General features: G+C 44.0%; 1 non-coding gene across 1 annotated transcript; it reads left to right on the plus strand.

Annotated features, from left to right (window-relative positions):
• Positions 1-3,265: 3,265 nt before the first annotated feature.
• LOC115940099 (U5 spliceosomal RNA) lies at positions 3,266-3,380 on the plus strand. The gene has a single exon (XR_004074891.1). It is a non-coding gene; the product is annotated as a U5 spliceosomal RNA (small nuclear RNA).
• Positions 3,381-6,013: the final 2,633 nt, after the last annotated feature.

A 6,013-nucleotide genomic window follows, 5' to 3' on the forward strand; every position in this document is an offset into this window, starting at 1 on the left:
GCCGCCGCCGCCCGCGGGACACGCCCCCTCCACCGCCCGCGCGCGCCCGCGGGACACGCCCACTCCGCCGCCCGCGCGCGTGGCCGTCCGGCGCGCCCCGCCCCTTGGCGAAGGGGGTTGCTCTGGGCCCTGGCTGGGCCGTGGGCGCGCCTAGGGGGAGCCGCACCTAATCCGCCTGGCCCCTCACTCTTGCCCTTAGGTCAAAGAAGAGACGAGCCCCGGTCCCTTTCTTGATTTCTTTCATAAACAAACAACAGAAGAGTTGCCCCCTAGCCCTGGCGTGCAAGGATGAGAATAGAGCTGTTAAAAGAAAAATCTGCAGGCTTTGACCGTTCTCTTTAGAACTATTGTCACCCGCCTTTCAAGTCTAAAGCGCTCGAAAATACCCTTTAGAATCTCTTGAAATCTCCATCCATAGCCACCCTTAACTAATTAAGCTTCGTTAAGCTCACGCGGTAAAAATGCATCCCAAATTTTAAACAATAAGAGAGGAAAATGCAGTCAGTTCGTGAGTCGTGAGAAGAAAATGTCTGGGAAGATCATGGACTCAGAACTGTGGGGACAAGTCCAAGTCCATAGACATGGCAGGTAGCAGGTAATTCCTGAGCCTTCAAAACACGATTTCAGGGGCGCCTGGGTGGCTCAGTCATTAAGGGTCTGCCTTCGGCTCAGGTCATGATCCCAGGGTCCTGGAATCGAGCCCCGCATCGGGCTCCCTGCTCCGCGGGAAGCCTGCTTCTCCCTCTCCCACTCCCCCTGCTTGTGTTCCCTCTCTCGCTGTGTCTCTCTCTGTCAAATAAATAAATAAAATCTTAAAAAAAAAAAATGATTTCAGTGGAGCAATTATCCTCAGATTTACAGGACGGTAAAGCAGGTGGTGAGGACATGGAGGCTGTCTGGTCACCACGCGTGGAAGAGTAACCTGGTTTCCCCGTTTATAAAGTGGAGTAACCATGCATAATACCTGGTGCACAGTAATATGCTTTTAAAAGAGAAAGAGAGAGAATGTAGTCTCATGTACCCCTTACCTTCTATTTACACCAGAAATGCCTTATTAGTCTGCCTTTGAACTCTAAATCATGCCCATCCTCAAAAATTTAATGGCTTCTTCCTTAAACCCCTTAGTGTAGCATTCAAGGCCCTGACCAACCTGATCTAGATAAGCTGTACCATCACTAGGATTAAAATAGAGGTAGGAGCAAGTGCTACGAAGGTTCAGAGTAGGGAGATGGTCCCTAGCTAAGAGGATCTAGATACTTCTCACAATAGATGATTATCCAATCTGCCCTTACAGAATTAGTAGAATTTCAACAGGTGGAAAGTAGGGGAAGGAACATTCTACACAGTGAAAACAGCAAGCTCAAAAACCCATCAGCTGAGACTTGCCTAACTCCTCCTCCAGCTCCCCCAGTTCCTTCTCTTTCAAGTTCCTTCACTTGTTTCTCTTACGACACAACTTCCACACTCCTCACTTTCCTAGTCTACACCCCAGTAGGACCCTTGTCTCCCCATATTAGGACAGTATATTATTAATTAATGCAGCTTCAGATGCAAAATGTTTTAAAGGCCCTAAGGGCTTAATCACCATGGGTCTGGTTATTTAATATCAAATGCAAGCCCTCCCCTGTGAATCAAACTTGAGAGGTATTCATTTTCATTGAACCAAAGAGAAAGAAATGAAGAAAGGGAAGGAGGGAGGGAGAGAGACAGAGAGGAGAGGAAGAGAGGGAAGGAAAGGAGGAAGGAAGGGAAGAAGGAAGGAAGGAGAAAGAAAGAAAGAAAAGAAAGAGAAAGAAAGAAAACTGCTACAAACTTGCTGCATTTATTCTTTCTTTTTTATTTCTTTCTTTCTTTTTTTTTTTTTTCTTTTTACCTAAAATCTAATTTGAGTTGCATGGCTTTTTTAGATGCTGTAGCCCAGGGAATAATTCTGGCCTCTGTCAAAGCCCTCAAAGGCATAAACTGTTTTCTTTCCTTTTTTTATATCCAAAAAGGCAAAAATGAAACATCTCTTTTTAAACTTAGTAGATAAATGTCCTTCCTTTCCTCTGCCTGACTGCTTCCTGGAAATGTTTTATTAATTGAGAATTTATTCCCACATATTGTGATGCAAAAAAAAGAATGGCAAATTGGCAGCTGCATTCATTTAAAATTAGCAGAGGCCCTTGTTCAAGAGATGGCATATTCAGAGTGACCCAAATTATCAAGACATGAAGGCCACAGGTCAAATTCAAGGCCAAGTTACAAATCAATAGAAAATTTCCTTGGGGGGGTGGGTGGAAGCTAGTGCTATGAACTTGAATTCTTAATTGTTTTTCAAGAGACTGTATAATTTGCTGCATCCAAAATTTAAGATCTTTGCAAGATAAAGACTTTGACACGTGAATGAGTTCTGGTTTTCTTATTTCGAGACTGTGGATTCTTTCCTATATATTTAATTCATCAATTTTTAAATTTTAATTATCATATGTTCTTAATAATGTTTTCTCTGGAGATTTACTTCAAAAGTTTGGTATAATGATTTTCTGCTTTCGTGTGCTTTTTATTCCTAACCATGTTTCATTTTTTTTCCCTCTAGAAAAGAGCTTAGTTTGGCTGAACCCACATGAATGTTACACTGAAGTTCAATTATCTGCTTTACATGTTACATAACTCAAGGTTTTGTGACTGAAAATTGGGGTACAACATCTCCATTATGATGTTAAAAGATTTCACTTCTACTCATTTGGGGTCACCAGCCAAAGAGAAGACATTGGTGTGTCAAGGACTAACGTTTTGGGTGTTTCTCCCACTCTCTCTGCATTTTCAGTAGTACCTGTCACTGTTTACCCTTCCAGGAATCTCCTCCTCATGTAATTAATTCTGCAGGGACTGAACTCTGGCTCTGAAGTTTTTGCTGTGAGTTAGCCCAATTTCTATTTCACATTGAGTTCAAGTGAACTTAGAAGACAATTTAAAAAATACTGCTTTGCTTTCTCTATAACCTTATTCTGAAACTTTTTTTTTTTTTTAAGATTTTATTTATTTATTTGACAGAGAGAGAGATAGCGAGAGCAGGAACACAAGCAGGGGGAGTGGGAGAGGGAGAAGCAGGCTTCCCGCCGAGCAGGGAGCCCGATGTGGGACTCGATCCCGGGACCCTGGGATCATGACCTGAGCCGAAGGCAGACGCTTAACGACTGAGCCACCCAGGCGCCCCTATTCTGAAACTTTTAGTGAGAGTAAAAAAAGATTTTTTTTTTTTGTGATAGAAAGTGCACTGGATACTCTTGGTTTCTCTTCAGATCATAGAAATGTTTTGCCTTTTACTAAAGATTTCCGTGGAAAGGAACAACTTGGAGTCCTAAGCCAATTTTTTGAGTCCTTGTTTCATCAAGTTAAAAAAAGAGAGAGAGAGAGTGAGAGAGAGAGGAAGGAAGGAAGGAAAAGAAGAAAAAGAGTGAGTGAGCACAGGCCAGATAGGCTAGAGAACTGTTTCTCCCCTCTATCGCTTTAATAAATCACTTCTCTTGAGTTTTCCCTGTAAAATGAAGAGGTTGGATTGTGATGTCTCAAAAGTTCTCAGCAGCTTAGAAGCCTAGGGTACTTTTTATTCTGTTTGAAATTTCAAATCATGTGTAGTTTTTCCTAGTACAATCATATATATTTTAAGTTCAATGTACTGGCGTCCCTAGTTTCTTCTCTATGGTTCTCTTTTGCCCTCCATGGAGACCCACCAGTAGCCTTGAGCCATACTGGCTTAAAGATTGGTGTTGTCTGAAGACAGGGATCTGAGGTCTGGTCTAGCTCTACTCAGTACAGGATCATCTATCCTTGCTTCCAGCTGGACCCTGACCTTCTGTTCTGGTTCTGACAACTGGAACGCAATGTCTTACCCACTACAGTATCTGCAGCTTGAGGCACAGAGATGTCCCCTAAATGCTGAGAGAAGGGAGGGAGGTGAACAAGGGAACTCCAGAATGAGCTGGGCTCCCTCCTGCCCTCTCCCAGAACCCAGAACATACTTTGAACTACTCTCCCCTTGTTCCTCTTCCCTTCAGCACCACTGGCCTCCTTGAAGCCCAATTGCGGTTCCTTGTTCTGCTTGCTGTTCCTCTTCGGAAGCACTGTCCAGTACCCTCTATCCATGCTGCTCATTCCTGCCCCTCCTGATTCAGATGTCATCTCCTCATTTACCAAGCTTTTAGAATTACAGCCTCCTCCCCTTTGCATCCAATCCTGTTGTCCTTCCCTGGTGTTTTTCTTATTAGCATTTATCACTAACTAGCATGTTATGCATTTTATTTACCTTATTTTTCTTTCCTTACTAGAACTTAAGCTCCAGAAGAGAAATTGTTCTTTATCTCCAGTGCGTATAACACGGTCATTGTTCAACAACAGTTTGTGAAATGAATGGTTGGGGGATCTCAGCTTCGTTTTTGCAGACTTTCAAAGTGGGGACACCCCTTACACATATCAGTACCCCCAGTTCAGTACCCATGACAGACTTCCCTCATGCTAAATGCTAGCCTGCCTCTTTGAATCTCCCCTAAAATATTCCCTTTTCAATAATTATTTGTTGAAGGAATAAAGAAATGCTCCTGGATCCCTGGTCCCTGTGATCTGCCTTCTTGTTGGAATTCTCCCTTCCACCTCTTCTGGATATTGTATTCCTAGCACACCCCTAGTTTCACACACCAGTCTCTAGTTGGATTTTCCTTGGCACCCCTAACAGTCTGTTGAGCCTCCAGCGGCGCTCCGTTTGCCTGTGGTTTAAATATAAGCCACACACCCCTCCCTGCAAAGCTGTCATCTCCATTGCCCTGCCCCTCCTCTGCATTCTATCTCTTCCCTCTGGCCTTTGTCATTGTTCTTCCTCCCAGAGTTCTCCTTCGGGATGGTATGCAGACCACAAAATCTCACAACTAGAAGAGATCTTAGGGGTCCAAGCTCTCATTTTATGGATGAAAGAAGATAGGCCTGCAAGTATTTGGCTTGCACAGGTTTGCACTCAAGTTAGGGTACAGCTGGAATGAGGATCCAGAGGCTCAGATTTCCAGCCAGTCTGGTGCTCTTTCCACATCTCTCAAAATCTCCAGTCTTCCTTTGGTTTTTCCTCTGGCCCCAGTGGCCCCGTTCCCAAAAACATCTTTTACTCCTCTGGACCTGATGAGCCACTTTGTTCAATGGCTGTACAAACAATGTATATTTGAGGTAAGAAATCTTTTCAGATCCATATTTTCCTTACTTTTAAGCCTATTTTCATATTAAAATTTTCACATGAAAATAGGCTTAAAAGGGAAAGCTAGGGAAGCCCTTATTGTATCCTATTACACTTAAAATACTCCAGACCCGGGGCAGTGGGGTGGTGCAGTCAGTTAAGCCGTTTGACTCTTGGTTTCGGCTCAGGTCCTGATCTCAGGGTCTTGAGATCAAGCCCCGCAGCAGGCGAGTCTGCTTAAGACTCTCTCTCCCTTGGGACGCCTGGGTGGCTCAGTCAGTTAAGCATCTGCCTACGGCTCGCGTCATGATCCCAGCGTCCTGGGATCCAGCGTCATGATCCCAGCATTGGGCTCCCGGCTCAGCGGGACGCCTGCTTCTCCCTCTCCCACTCCCTCTGCTTGTGTTACCTCTCCCACTGTGTCTCTCTCTGCCAAATAAATAAATGAAATCTTAAAAAAAAAAAAAAAGACATGCACGTTGGAATCGGTCTATCTAGTTTCCTATAGAGACACTTAGCATATAATCTAGGTATTCTATTGTTAAAAAGAAAACCGCAGGCCCAAAATAGCATCACTTAAACCAAGTTTCAACCAGGAATTTTCTGATCACATCAATGAGGTAATCTGTCACATGGGCCCTCTTCACCCACCCCGCCCTCCAAAAAAAGATGAGGTAATCTGCCTGATAAGATTCCTGCTCTTCCCCCTAAGGGAAGGTGACCTTGTCTGAAACAACCTTTTCTTTCCTTTTGCTAATAACTTCCTTGCCCCACCCTCCTTCCTATAAAAACATTCCATTTTTGTACAACTCC

This window comes from Leptonychotes weddellii, chromosome 2 (genome assembly GCF_054177405.1).
Source record: "Leptonychotes weddellii isolate Sample4059 chromosome 2, ASM5417740v2, whole genome shotgun sequence".
NCBI classification, from domain to species: Eukaryota; Metazoa; Chordata; class Mammalia; order Carnivora; family Phocidae; genus Leptonychotes; species Leptonychotes weddellii.